We start from the raw sequence: 15,882 nt of genomic DNA, 5'->3' as shown, positions 1-15,882 counted from the left end.
GATCAAGAATGGTCCATCACCCAAAGGACATCCAGCCAACTTGACACAACTGTGGGAAGCATTGGAGTCCATGCCTCGACTAATCGAGGCTGTTCTGAGGGCAAATGGGGGGGGGTCCTAATGTTTGGTATGCTCAGGGTATAAAGTACACTTTTGGCATCACCAGTGGGAGCCAACGCATTCCGAAATTCCTCCAATCCCCTGTCATATCTGTTACATATCCACAATGGATTTACACAGGCTTCCTGCAGCACGTCTCCCATTACATTACCACCTTCCGCAGCTACGTACAGAGCAGAGAACAGGAAGAACACTCCCCTGAACTCCACCCTCCCTACAGTATGTGCTGTAGCTCCTCCATAAATCTAGGAGGGTCATAGCTGAGCACTGAGTAGGTACATGCACACACTCCAGCATCCTCAGTTTCTTCCATCAGTGAAGCTCCAGGCAGATCGACCGTCGGCACGAAAAGCTCCGGACAGATGAATCCATCACATCCATCACCCCCCCCAGTGCATTGTGGTATGTCATATTACTCTATTCAGATTATATACGTGAGTCTCTGGGCATGCTCACATCGCTCTGTTATTAGAGCAGGGCTGCACTGGGTTATCCAGTGGTCAGTATCCAGCATCACAGTGGAAACCAAGACCATGGAACGGCTAGTCCTTGGGAATCCCCAGTTCTCCTTACTCTCAGCTCTGATGTCAATCTCCTGCTGTGACATTATTGGCAGGTCAGCCAATCAAACAATCCCCCCTATCTCCTGGGCAATCAATTCTGGGTGGCCACTGTGAGCCATGTGGCTGAATGATGTGTACAAGGACACTCTCTGAGGGTTTTGCCAGTGGCCCCCACTTTTTCCCAACATGCCAAGTGTATCTTTGGGAAAATAATACTCCAGGGGAAAATCTCCTCAATACTCCCTCTGCATAGCTCATCCCCCCAACCCCCCAAATCCCACAAGAGCCCCCAGCCTTTGTAAAAACAAATGTTTAACTCTCATCATCCACAAACACAGGCACATTGAAAAACAAGCACACAGATCTCCAAACAAACACGTCATATGAAGGAGTATCTGGATGCAGCACTGTAGTAGGATATTACAGTACAATATTCTTTTGGAAAAGCTTCTGCCATTATGCTGGTCAACATATGCAGTTGTTGCAGGGACCTCTAGCCCTAAGGCTGTAGAGGAGACAGGGCTTTACAGGACCCAGACAGCCTGTGTGTTGAGGCCATCAGCTGCTTTGTCATTATAACAGTATATGATTGACAATGGCGAGGCCCAACAAGTACTTGGCTGATCCTGATCCTCCTCCTAAGGGTGAGACTGGCACAACTTCAAAGCTCACAACGACAAGTACACACATCACACACACACACACACTACAGGGGGACTAGGCTCTGAGGGGAACAGGTCAATTAGAGCAAATCTCAGCATGACTCCTTGATAGTAAACAGTTTTTCTAACCCCTGAAAGACAAAGGTTAACTCACAATGCTTCAAACCACAGCAAGGGACAGATAGTAGCGAAAGGTTGAACTGACCCAAGATGCCTTCATTAACAGCCAGCAAGACAGGGACATTCACATACAGTTACTGTGAATAAAGGAGAAGAAAAGGCAGATAAAAAGGGAAAGGAACAACCCCAGTCCAGCTGCAGCAGAGTTCAAGACCCTCGCCTTATCGCAGGGGGACGTCTAATCGCTCATTTCCGTAGATTCATTCTGGGGCTCCGCCTGTACAGCTAATATCCACAACAACCTCCTGAAGCTCCTCTATCTACAGTGCAAGAAAAAGTATGTGAACCCTTTGGAAATACCTGGATTTCTGAATGAATTGGTCATCAAATTCGATCCGATCTTCATCTAGGTCACAACAAAAGACAAACCCAGTCTGCTTAAACTAATAACACACAAACAATTATACATTTTGATGTCTTTATTGAACACCGTGTAAACATTCACAGTGCAGGGTGGGGAAAGTATGTGAATCCTTGGATTTAATGACTGGTTGACCCTCCTTTAGCAGAAATAACCTCAACCAAATATTTTCTGTAGTTGTGGATCAAACCTGCACGACGGTCAGGAGGAATTTTGGACCATTCTTCTTTACAAAATTCAGTTCAGCAGTATTCTTGGGATGTCTATTGTGAACTGCTCTCTTGAGGTCATGCCACAGCATCTCAATAGGGTTGAGGTCAGGACTCGGACTGGGCCACTCCAGAAGGCATATTTTCTTCTGTTGAAGCCATTCTGTTGTTGATTTACTTCTGTGTTTTGGGTCATTGTGCTGTTGCATCACCCAACTTCTGTTGAGCTTCAATTGGCGGACAGATAGCCTTACATTCTCTTGCAAAATGTCTTGATAAACTTCTGAATTTTCCGTTGATGATAGCAAGCTGTCCAGGCCTTGAGGCAGTAAAGCAGCCTCAAACCATGATGCTCCCTCCACCATACTTTACAGTTGGGATGAGGTTTTGATGTTGGTGTGCTGTACCTTTTTTTCTCCACACAAATTGTTGTGTTTTCGTTCCAAACAACTCAACTGTAGTTTCATTTGTCCACAGAATATTTTGCCAGTAGCGCTGTGGAATATCCAGGTACAATTTGCAAACTTCAGACGTTCAGCAATGTTTTTTTGGGGACAGCAGTAGCTTTTTCCGTGGTGTCCTCCTATGAACACCATTCTTGTTTTACGTATCGTAGACTCGTCAACAGAGATGTGAGCATGTTCCAGAGATTTCTGTAAGTCTTTAGCTGACACTCTAGGATTCTTCTTAACCTCATTGAGCATTCTACGCTGTGCTCTTGCAGTCATCTTTGCAGGACGGCCACTCCTAGGGAGAGTAGCAACAGTGCTGAACTTTCTCCATTTATAGACAATTTGTTTTACTGTGGACTGATGCACACTAAGGCTTTTAGAGATACTTTTCTAACCCTTTCCAGCTTTATGCAAGTCAACAATTCTTAATCTTAGGTCTTCTGAGATCTCTTTTGTTCGAGGCATGGTTCAAATCAGGCAATGCTTCTTGTGAATAGCAAACTCAAATTTTGTGAGTGTTTTTTATAGGACAAGGCAGCTCTAACCAACATCTCCAATCTCGCCTCATTGATTGGACTCCAGGTTAGCTGACTCCTGACTACATTTTGCTTTTGGAGAAGTCATTAGCCTTGGGGTTCACATACTTTTTCCAACTTACACAGTGAATGTTTAAATAATGTACTCAATATAGACAAGAAAATACAGTCATTTGTGTGTTATTAGCTTAAGCACACTATGTTTGTCTATTGTTGTGACGTTTTATTTTTTTACCTTTATTTAAGGCAAGTCAGTTAAGAAAAAAATCTTATTTTCAATGACGGCCTAGGAACAGTGGGTTAACTGTCTGTTCAGGGGCAGAAGGACAGATTTGTAACTTGTCAGCTCAGGGGTTTGAACTTGCAACCTTCCAGTTACTAGTCCAATGCTCTAACCACTAGGCTACCCTGCCGCCCCGGCAGATGAGATGAAGGTCAGATCAAATTTGATGACCAATTTATTTATGCAGAACTCCAGGTAATTCCAAAGGGTTCACATATTTTTTCTTGCCACTGTAAAAGAGGTACTGAGCAAACACTGGGTTTCACATTGACTTTACCATTAACTCTTTCATGTCACCCTCTCTCAAAGCCTCTGAATTCAAAGCAAAGGGGTTTGGACTCTGTTTAAATGTAACTGTGTCGAAACATCTCATGAGCTCAAAAATGAAAAAGAAACAAATGTATATTGGCGCTTCATTTTCATCTCCTTATGTTGACATTATGTGGGGGTGTTTGCAGAATGATTCTTTAGAGATAGAACAGATTAACAAAGAGTGTATGTCTCCATGGCTAGTGTTTTACTCCCACTCTATACCATTATCCCAGAGCTGCTACATGTGGGAGTTTGTAGGGTTTCAGCTAATGTTGTATGTAACAGACATGCCTTTGGCCACATGAAAATCTAATTAAAGTAATCCCAGTGAAGGTCATGTCGCATCTCTCTCTCTCCCCCTCTAAGGAAATTGTGCCCCATCAGCAAAAGGAAAAAGCCTGAAGGTTAACTCAAAACATTCACAACAAATAGGGCTGCCCAATTAAAGATGCATTCTCAAACGTTTGTATAATTTCTGCCAGTAGTTTTGAAAGTGGGGCCCATGAGCCAAAACAAAAACCCATTGTTTTGTGTACTACATCATCCATTTCCTGTGATATGTTACAAATCGAATTTGTGCAATATGTTATGAATTTTTTGTGCTTAAGATCCCAGAGTGAGTGTTTAATCAAATTCATATAAAAAATCACAGCATTGACATGTGCAATATCGATATGGCATGCATTATTTTGAAACGCCACTCAGCCGTCTGTTTTTATAGTTTCCTCTGTCGCTTCTCTCCTCTGGCCAGACACACCAAGCCTTGCCCTCTGTCTCTCAAGCAGCGCAGTTCCGCCTCCTTGCTGTAAGATTCAACAGAACGATGCTGTATTCCACTTTGCTTCTTAATATAAGGGCTGAATTCAATCAGTATCGCCAAAGTTCAGTGTTGTAGCGCGCTTGAAATTTAAACGGTCATTTTCAATTGAGCCAACATATGCAGTGTTTGCCGTGAATGCAGTCTCTGCTAACACAGGAACATTGCCTTTAAATGTCAATCTGGCTACAAGACGCAGAACGTCGGCGATACAGATTGAATCCTAGGCCTAGGGCCATGCATGGGTCCTTGGGTGTGCACACAAAATGTATTCACACAAACTTCTTGGGTCCATAAGTGAATACACATGACTGAGATGTTTTACATTCAGACCCAAACCCATTGAAAAATAGTAGCTGTTTTTAATTGAGCAGTAGAGACAAATTTGGCCCAGCACCAAGCTCCTGTCCAGCCACCGCCATCCTGTCAACATCACACATTCCACAGCCCAGGCCTCTCTACACACTATCATTGCCCACCACATTCCAGAATGCCCACTGCAACACCATTATCTTCATTCAACTCCCTTCTGATTCCATACAACCCATAAATCACACACACGCACGCACGCACACACGCACGCACACACACACACACACACACACACACACACACACACACACACACACACACACACACACACACACACACACACACACACACACACACACACACACACACACACACATACTTCAACCGTAACAGTGATAATGCATAATATTCCAACAGGTTGTTTAGAATAGATGACACCCAGGGCACAGCTGTAGTAAAGTCAGAGGTCATCCCTGGACCTCTCATAACTCTCTGTGATTAGAACTTGAGGCAAAGCAAGATCAGCACTGGACATGTTTTACATGCCTCACTTAGGTTCTGGGTCCGGCACAGTGGAAATAAAAAGAGGAAAATGTCCTCTCTTGTGTGATAAAAAAGGTGGTGGCGGCCTGGGAATTAAACTGCTGAAATGGATGCCAAAGAGCCTGATGTAAAGGACAGGAGAAGAAAGGGAGGTAAAAGGTACAGAGGAAAAGACCATTGAGAACACTTTCAACCATTAATTTTGATCTCTCCATTTATACAGACAAGTCCACAAGAGGCGAGAGAGAGAGTCTCCATCGAATTAACTAAAAGGGCAGAAAAAAAGAGAGAAAAGGTGGAGGCGATGCTGAATACCTTCCCGGCTGAAACAGAGTGGTCTATATTTAGCCAGGGCTGTGCTGTTGGGCAAACGCACTAGTTCTCTGTCGCACTATTCCATTTCTTATCTGCTGGCAGCTTTCCAGCACATGCCTCCTTTCCCCTCCCCGATGGGGCTCGAACCCACTTACAGAATTGTGGATAGAGAGCCAGAGAAGATCCCACAAGGCAAGGTCATGCCAGTCTCCACAGCCATTCTCAATCAGAGGAGAGCACTCAGCCTGGGCTGCACAGCACAGCTGACCAGGGGTCCCATAGATGGATAGGATAGAGTGAGGCTACACAAGTCAGTCCAAACCCACTAATGGGGAAACCAAACCCACTCACAGGGAAATTCTGTGTTGGATTGACTTTATTAAAGGAGATATGTGGAGATGTACAGTGTAGAGGTCGACCGATTATGGTTTTTCAACGCCGATACCGATGCCGATTATTGGAGGCCCGGTAAAAGCCGATACCGATTAATCGGCCGATTCTTTTTATTTTATTTATTTGTAATAATGACAATTACAACAATACTGAATGAACACTTATTTAACTTAATATAATACATAAATAAAATAAATTTAGCCTCAAATAAATAATGAAACATGTTCAATTTGGTTTAAATAATGCAAAAACAAAGTGTTGGAGAAGAAAGTAAAAGTGCAATATGTGCCATGTAAGAAAGCTAACGTCTAAGTTCCTTGCTCAGAACATGAGATCATATGAAAGCTGGTGGTTTCTTTTAACATCAGTCTTCAATATTCCCAGGTAAGATGTTTTAGGTTGTAGTTATTATAGGAATTATAGGACTATTTCTCTCTATACGATTTGTATTTCATATACCTTTGACTACTGGATGTTCTTAAAGGCACTTTAGTATTGCCAGTGTAACAGTGTAGCTTCCATCCCTCTCCTCGCCCCTACCTGGGCTCGAACCAGGAACACATCGACAACAGCCACCCTCGAAGCAGCGTTACCCATCGCTCCACAAAAGCCGCGACCCTTGCAGAGCAAGAGGAACAATCACTCCAAGTCTCAGAGTGAGTGACGTTTGAAACGCTATTAGCGCGCACCCCACTAACTAGCTGGCCATTTCACATTGGTTACACCAGCCTAATCTCGGGAGTTGACAGGCTTGAAGTCATAAACAGCGCAATTAAGCATTGCGAAGAGCTGCTGGCAAATGCACGAAAGTGCTGTTTGAATGAATGCTTACGAGCCTGCTGGTGCCTACCACCGCTCAGTCAGACTGCTCTATCAAATCATAGGCTTAGTTATAACATAATAACACACAGAAATACGAGCCGTAGGTCATTAATATGGTTGAATCCGGAAACTATCATCTCGAAAACAAGAAGTTTTATTCTTTCAGTGAAATACGGAACCGTTCCGTAAGTCTAAATATTCCTGTTACATTGCACAACCATCAATGTTATGTCATAATTGCGTAAAATTCTGGCAAATTAGTTCGCAACGAGCCAGACTGCCCAAACTGTTGCATATACCCTGACTCTGCATGCAATGAACGCAAGAGAAGTTACACAATTTCACCTGGTTAATATTGCCTGCTAACCTGGATTTCTGTTAGCTAAATATGCAGGTTTAAAAATATATACTTGTGTATTGATTTTAAGAAAGGCATTGATGTTTATGGTTAGGTACACGTTGGAGCAACGACAGTCCTTTCTCGCAAATGCGCACCGCATCGATTATATGCAACGCAGGACACGCTAGATAAACTAGTAATATCATCAACCATGTATAGTTATAACTATGATTGATTGATTGTTTTTTATAAGATAAGTTTAATGCTAGCTAGCAACTTACTTTGGCTTTTTACTGCATTTGCGTAACAGGCAGGCTCCTCGTGGAGTGCAATGAGAGGCAGGTGGTTAGAGCGTTGCACTAGTTAACTGTAAGGTTGCAAGATTGAATCCCCGAGCTGACAAGGTAAAAATCAGTCGTTCTGTCCCTGAACAAGGCAGTTAACCCACTGTTCCTAGGCCGTCATTGAAAATAAGAATGTGTTCTTTAACTGACTTGCCTAGTTAAATAAAGGTGTAAAAAAACTATTATTTTATTTTTTTAACTAAAAAGTCGGCTAAATCGGCGTCCAAAAATACAGATTTCCGATTGTTATGAAAACTTGAAATCGGCCCTAATTAATCAGCCATTCCGATTAATCGGTCGACCTCTAGTACAGTGCATTCGGAAAGTATTCAGACCCCTTGACTTTTTCCACATTTTGTTACATTACAGCCTTATTCTAAAATAGATTAAGTCGTTTTTTTCCTCATATATCAACACATAATACCGCATAATGACAAAGCAAAAACAAGTTTAGAGATTTTTGCAAATGTAATAAAAAAACTGAAATGTTGCATTTACATAAGATTTTAAACCCTTTCCTGGGTACTTTGTTGAAGCACCTTTGGCAGCAATTACAGCCCAGTCTTCTTGGGTATGACGCTACAAGCCTGGCAAACCTGTATTTGGGGAATTTCTCCCATTCCTCTCTGCAGATCCTATCAAGCACTGTCAGATTGGATGGGGAGTGTTGCTGCACAGCTATTTGCAGGTCTCTCCAGAGATGTTCAACTGTTGATCCACTCCTCTTCAATGGCTGTGCGAGTGTTGCTGGATATTGGCGGGAACTGGAACACGCTGTCATACATGTTGATCTAGAGCATCCAAAACATGCTCAATGGGTGACATGTCTGGTGAGTATGTGGACATTTTCAGCCTCCGGGAATTGTGTACAGATTCTTGCGACATGGAGCCGTGTATTATCATGCTGAAATATGACGGCAGATGAATAGCACGACAATGGGACTCAAGATCTCATCATGATAAAATGCAATTGTGTTCACTGTCCGAAGCTCATGCCTGCCCATACCATAACCCCACTGCCACCATGGGGCACTCAGTTCACAAAGTTGAACTGAGCAAACCACAAAACCGCTCGCTCACATAACGCCATACACGTGCTCTGCGGTTGTGAGGCCAGTTGGACATACTGTCAAATTCTCTAAAACAACTTTGGACATGGATTATGGTAGAGAATTTCAAATTATTTGGCAACAGCTCTAGTGGACAATCGTGCGGTCAGCAAGCCAATTGCACGTTAACCTCAAAACTTGAGACATCAGTGCCATTGTGTTGTGTGACAAAACTGCACATTTTAGAGTGGCCTTTTTTGTCCCCAGCACAAGGTGCACCTGTGTAATTATTATGTTGTTTAATCAGCTTCTTGAAATGCCACATCTGTAAGGTGGATGGATTATCTTGGCAAAGGAGAACTGCTCACTAACAGGGATGTAAACAAATGTGTGCACAACATTTGAGAGAAATAAGCTTTTTATGTGTATGGAAAATGTCTGGGATCTTTTATTTCAGCTCATGAAACATGGGACCAACAATGTTGTTTATCCATCCTCAGTTTCCTCCTAACACAGCCATTCAACTCTGTAACTGTTTTAAAGTCACCATTGGCTTCATGGTGAAATTCCTGAGCGGTTTCCTTCCTCTCTGGCAACTGAGTTAGGAAGGATGCATGTATCTTTGTAGTGACTGGGCGTATTGATACACCATCCAAAGTGTATTTAATAACTTCACCATGCTCAAAGGGATATTCAATGTCTGCTTTTTTTGTACCCACCTACCAATAGGTGCCATTCTATACAAGGCATTGGAAAACCTCCCTGGTCTTTGTGGTTGAAATTCACTACTCGACTGAGGGACCAGATAATTGAATGTGTGGGGTACAGAGATGGGGTAGTCATTCAAAAATCATGTTAAATACAATGTATGACGTATAATGTGACTTGTTAAGCAAATGTTTACTCGTGAACTTCTTTAGCCTTGCCTTAACAAAGGGGTTGAATACTTATTCACTCAAGGCATTTTTTATTTATTTGTCAAATATATTTTAAAAAAAATTTCAACTTTGACATTATGGGGTATTGTGTGTAGGTCAGTGACAAATATCTAAATGTAATTCATTTTAAATTCCGGCACAACACAACAAAACACAACAAAATATGGAAAAAGTCAAGGGGTGTGAATACTTTCCGAAGGCACTATAGATAGTAGGTTACACTGCATAATGAAACAATCCCTAGTAAGCTAGTGTTTTATTTGTTTTATTTTAATAATAAACTGGTTGCATGCACAACTACTTTCTATCCAAGCTGGGAGAGCGTGCAAGGACGACTTGTGCAATGCAGGTTTAGGTAGGCTATACAGGACAGTTGTATATATTTCTTTTTACATCTATTGGTTGCTGATTAGTATGCTAATCAGTACTAATTAGTATGCTAATTCGTATGCTTTTGTATGCTTTTTTGTTTTCAAAAATACATTTCACAATCTGCAATGTTTGAATTTCCAGGTTTAATTATGAACAAGTAATTACATTATTGCCACCAGACAGCAGTCTAAAACGCAGCCTTGAGGTACTATAGCTTTGTGAAATGTTAGGCTTAACATGAGAAAATAATCAACCAATAGGCCTACCAATAAACATGTATCCTTTAGCTAAAGCAAAGCTATAGGGTACACGCCCTGGCACCACAGAAAGCCCATCATCGATTTGATCGGCAGTCGCATAGACATGTCGCAATTTCAGCACCATGGACAGTGATCAGTAGTCCATACTTTGAGTGGCTGTCGGGCTGATGCATTCAATTTTATTAAATATTTTGGGCAGGGGTTCCGAAGTCCAAAGAAACTGCGTTACCCAGTGTCTGCACTAAATACTGTTGCAACACATACTGCTCTGGTTCATATGTAGAAAACAAGAGAAGATGGAGACAAAGACAGATAGAGATAAATGGAAGATACACTCTTTGATCATTCTAATCACAGTCATACTCATACTAGAGCACAGCGAACCATAAACTATCACCAAGGGTTCACAAGTAGGCCAACGGCCTATGATGCTAGCCATCCTAACAACTGAGCAGAGACCTATTGACGTATAGCCTATGCGCATTACTGTTTCCTCTTGGATGGCTTAATGGAGCAGTATCCCATACTCTAAATGGGTATTACGGGTTTGTGAAATGGTGTGGTAAATATTAATATTCAATAGCAAGAGGCCCGCTTACTCCCAATAGTGATGCTGCAGCAGAGCGATGATTTACGACCGAACTGCATCACGACAGTCAGTGCAACAAGGGCGAGCAAAGCCCATGGATGTCTCATAATCACAAGGCGTTCGTAACCAATTAAAAGGCCTCAAAGCCCACTTCGCTCAATATAGATACAACCTAATTTGGCACCAACCTGTGAAGATGTGAGGCAAATGGGGGATTTTTGCCACCAAATGGTAGTTTTAGCAGTTCGGGTGTGATTTAAATTGTGCCAATGACATGAAGTCGCTGAATGTTTTTAACTCGACAACATCAAAGGGTAGCCTCGCGCCACATGTAGCGGACAGCACTGATTAAGATGTGACATTATGTCTACAGTGATGGATACCTATCGCCTATAATATCTTATACATAATGGTTTCAAGTTATCAAGATATAATTACATCTGAGCGCCAATTCAATATCATTACGCACAGTTAATATAATACATTCTATGATTTTGCTTTGAATGTCACAATTTCAATTTGAAATCAGCGTTGCAATCTGTCTACATACAGGGCGACTACGCCTGCGTCTCTTCAAAAGGCAGTAGGCTCCTGTGTGTATACCGTTATCTATACACTCTTAACCCTCCATATTAACATGGCGCACTTCTGTGACTGCGAAGTGGCTAACTGATTCATAGAAGCTCTGAATGGCCTTTTCAAAAACACTATGCTGCACAAATACAATAGATATCTGATAAGCGTTCCAAGCAAAAACAACGTCTACGGGGTAAATAGAAGAACAGGAACCAACTTCAACGTATGATTGCATCCCTAGCAACGTTGATATAAAAAAAAATCTGTCCCCTTTCCATATTTTTGCAACTGATGCTAGATACAATGAAACAATTATTCACACCCTAATCTGCGCATAGTTTAGATTAACGAGAAGAGCACCCACCCAATAGCCTATCTCAATAAAATAATAAAACTTACCAATCAACAAATTCGCAATGAACTTCACCGCGGAGAAGGCTGCAAACAGCACGAAGCCAGAGACTGGACGACCAAAACGTAGAATCCTGATGGAAGAATCCTCTCCACCTCCTTTGCTGCAACAGCACTGCCAACTGCAGCACGATCTCAACAAGGGGCGGAGATTTCGCCCGCAAGGTCTCATTCACACACCAAGTGGGTTCTACGCAGCGCTACTTCGTCAACATCTCTCCACAGGCGTGATTTGGGGTATTTAATTGACCTGTTTGAAAATAAAAGTAGGATTTATTGCGGTCTATATCGCTATGCTGCCACTGAAATTCAACCCTGCCCTTATGTTCGAAAAGGCTATATGCCACGCGAGTTATGCTCCGGGTCAATTTCAGTGGTGGATGAAGTAGAAAATGGTCATATTTGAGTAAAAGTAATGATACTGTAACTTAAAATGATACTACTTGAGTAAAAGTCTAAAAGTTTAAATATACTTAGGTATCAAAAGTCAATGTAATTACTAAAATATACTTAACTATCAAAAGTAAAAGTATAAATCATTTCACACTTATATTAAGCAAACCAAACGGCACCATTGTTTGTTTTGTAATCTACAGATAGCCAGGGGCACACTCCAACACTCAGACATAATTTACAAAAGAAGCATTTGGTGATTCTGCCAGATCAGAGGCAGTATGGATGACCAGGGATGTTCTCTTGATAAGTGCATGAATTGGACCATTTTCCTGTCTTGCTAAGCATTCAAAACGTAACCAGTACTTTTGGCTGTCAGGGAAATTGTATGGAGTAAAAAGTACACTCAGAAAAAAGGGTGCTATCTAGAACCTAGAAGGATTCTTCAGCTGTCCCCTTAGAGAACCATTTGAATAACCCTTTTGGGTTCTACGTAGAGCCCTTTCTACAGAGGGATCCAAAAAGGGTTCTGCCTGGAACCAAAAAGGGTTTGCCTATGGGGACAGCCGAAGAACCCGTTTGGAACCCTTTTTTATAAGAGTGTAGTGAAGTAAAAGTTGTCAAAAATATAAATAGTAAATTACCCCCCAAAACGACTTAAGTAGTACATTAAAGTATTGACCACTGGTCAATTTGACCCATATAGGAAGTACAGTAAGTACACCAAGATCATAAATATATGGTTTTAACCTCCCAAAATGTATTTTCCAGTAGCTGGGAATCACAGGAAGATGCTGGGGGAACACATATTCCGCTCCAGCCATTACTATGAGCCCGTCCTCCCCAATTATGTGCCACCAACCTCCTGTGCCGGGAATTACCTCTTTCATATGTCCTTTCCCCCTTCGTTTTTAGACCCAACTGTTCAAAATGTTGATCAAAATGTTTGATTACCAAAGTTGTAAATCAATCAAAGGATGACATTTAATTAAATGACATTTTTAGCAAAAGTTTAGCCAAACTTCAGATCTGTCCCTCGGCCTCTGAACATCCCAAGGATAGCATACTTATATCCTTGTGATCATCGTGGTGAGACCTTTACTGCACAGAAAACCATTAGTCTCTAGCACTAAGGTCAAGGTCAAAGGACAAATTGCATGTCAAATACAAGTCAACTACAGGTCAAGTACAGAGTAGTGTTTTTTTTTTGTTGTTTTGTCGTTTTACAAGGTTATTACCTAGAGGACTAGATGAAGGGTCATGGTGGATTTGTTTTTGTTAAATAGGATTTTAGTGATTTAAAACTCAGTTGCGGGTGAAATTGACATGTTTAAAGGGTTAATTAAATGTATCATGTTACATACATTTATACCAGCTGAGAATGATTCAACTCAATTAAATCAGGACTGGTAAAAGCTCAAGCCAAAGAAAATTGTGTGAGTACTAAAGAGTCACCAGAGTGGACTCATGGAACCTAAAGGGGTCTACACATTGGAAATACTTTGTGGAAATTCTTCAAAGATTCCGTGGTTTAATGATACATTCAGATGTAGATGATGTTTTAAAGGCAGATTTGAAAAACGGTGTGTTATAGAAAACCCCAAAAGGAAATACAGGCAGCCCAGAAGAAAGATTTCCAAAAAACAAATCCAATTATGTCTCTAGGAATAAGCTTTCTTGTTTATTCTCCATCAAAATAGAGAGACATTAAAAAATATGAGAGAATGTTTAGCCATCATTTTAATGCATGAAATGGTTATAGAGAGAGAACACTGAAATCCTAAACATGTGAATGAGGTACAGGTACTGTAAAGTAATGGACTGTGTCACAGAATCTGTTTAAGGAAATGAAACACTAGCCACTTTAATAATGTCTCCGTATCTTGCATTACTCATCTCATATGTGTAAACTGTACTATATACTATTCTACGGTATCTTAGTCACTTTAATTGTGTGTGAATATTGCATCACCCATCTCATATGTATATATCGTACTCTATACTATGCCACTGTATCTTAGTCCAATACAGCCCTGACATATATGTATATGTATATTCTTAATCCATTCCTTAATTAGATGTACATGTATTTGGGGTATATGTTGTGAAACTGTTAGATATTACTTGTTAGATATTACTGCACTGCTGGAGCTAGAAGCACAAGCATTTCGCTACACCCGCAATAACATCTGCTAAACACGTGAATGTGACCAATAAATCTGATTTGGATTCGATTATTTTTTATTTGATGACAGAAAACACTGTACGTGAAGCAACTCTGACACGGGCACAAGAAGCTTTCAAGATTCCCACCATATGTGTTTTGTATATCACAAATACTGTATATAGAAAACTGTTAAAAAAATAGTCATACAAAAGTATAACAACTTAACAAATGAGTCCACTAGAGGAGTACAGTGTGTGTAGCCCAGCTGCTGCAGAGTCAGTGGTACTGTGACACGCAGGGCCATGGGCCTGGTGTCAGCTGGAGGTATTACAGCAGGAGAGTTGTATGTCTGTTAATGCTACGTATGGGGTATAGCTCTGGACAGAGGTTCAGAACCATCTGTTTGAACACACCATTTTCTCACATCTCTGGTTCTGATGAGCATCCACTGCTTCCAACATCTGGAGTTGAGAAAGTGAGACAAGCTTGGGTCAGGACATCCCGTTTCCTCACATGGGGCGTGTGCGTGCATGTGCACGCTGAAGGGTCTGAGTGGACAGGGTCCAACCTCTTTACATGGAGTGAATTATATGTAGTCTGTTAACGTGCTTTCCCTTCTCTGCAGTAACTTATTCAGACATTGTCATGCTCATTATGTATGTAAAGTATTCTCACATAATTTACAGTAGGCCTACTATGCTTTCAATAAATACAGAAGGAAAGGTAACATTTGTAACTCATCTCTGTGCTAGATCGAAGTATGGTTGTCATGACGATGTGTTTACCAGGAAGAGCCATCTTGGCTGCAGTCCTGGAACTGTCCAGCAGGCAGAAATTCGTCCCTCCTGCTGTGTAGTCAGTGACAGCAACACTCAGACAGACATTGTTGCCCTGTGGCGGATGTTGCGCTCACTGTGGAAGTATGAGTAATCCCAGTCCTATGGCCTCACAGCTGGATCACAAAACAATGCAGTAATTGCTACCAGACAAGTCCATGCTTAAGTCCATTTGAGGACCACTGATTTGTTGTTGTTACTATACCTTACCACTTGGTTAATACAATTAGGATAATGAACATATTTAGAAATTAGTCTCCTTGAGTTTTCAATTTTTTGACAGTGCATTCGGAAAGTATTCAGACCCCTTGACTTTTTCCACATTTTGTTACGTTACAGCCTTATTCTAAAATGTGTATTAACGTTTTTTCCCTCATCAATCTACACACAATACCCCATAATGACTGAAATATCACATTTACATAAGTATTCAGACTCTTTACTCAGTACGTTGTTGAAGCACCTTTGGCAGCGATTACAGCCTCGAGTCTTCTTGGGTATGACGCTAAAAGCTTGACACACCTGTATTTGGGGAGTTTCTCCCATTCTTGCCTGCAGATCCTCTCAAGCTCTTCGGGTTGGATGGGGAGCATTGCTGCACCACTATTTTCAGGTCTCTCCAGAGATGTTAGATCGGGTTCAAGTCTGGGGTCTGGCTGGGTCACTCAAGCATCGATTTCTTGGTCTCTTCCATGACCAAGGCCCTTCTCCCCCGATTGCTCAGTCT

The 15,882-nt window shown here is 41.5% G+C and overlaps 1 protein-coding gene across 1 annotated transcript in view; it reads right to left on the bottom strand.

Moving 5' to 3' along the window:
- The window catches only part of LOC115113135 (spectrin beta chain, non-erythrocytic 1), a 131,692-nt gene extending 119,818 nt beyond the window's left edge, over positions 1-11,874 (bottom strand). The window contains exon 1 of the mRNA XM_029640425.2: positions 11,748-11,874. The gene's annotated coding sequence lies outside the window, so the exon portion shown is untranslated. The remainder of the gene's footprint in view (positions 1-11,747) is intronic.
- Positions 11,875-15,882: the final 4,008 nt, after the last annotated feature.

The sequence above is a fragment of the Oncorhynchus nerka genome, linkage group LG28 (genome assembly GCF_034236695.1).
Source record: "Oncorhynchus nerka isolate Pitt River linkage group LG28, Oner_Uvic_2.0, whole genome shotgun sequence".
Taxonomy (NCBI): Eukaryota; Metazoa; Chordata; class Actinopteri; order Salmoniformes; family Salmonidae; genus Oncorhynchus; species Oncorhynchus nerka.
Note: the sequence above shows the minus strand (reverse complement) of the source record. Positions and strands in the feature narration are given on the sequence as shown.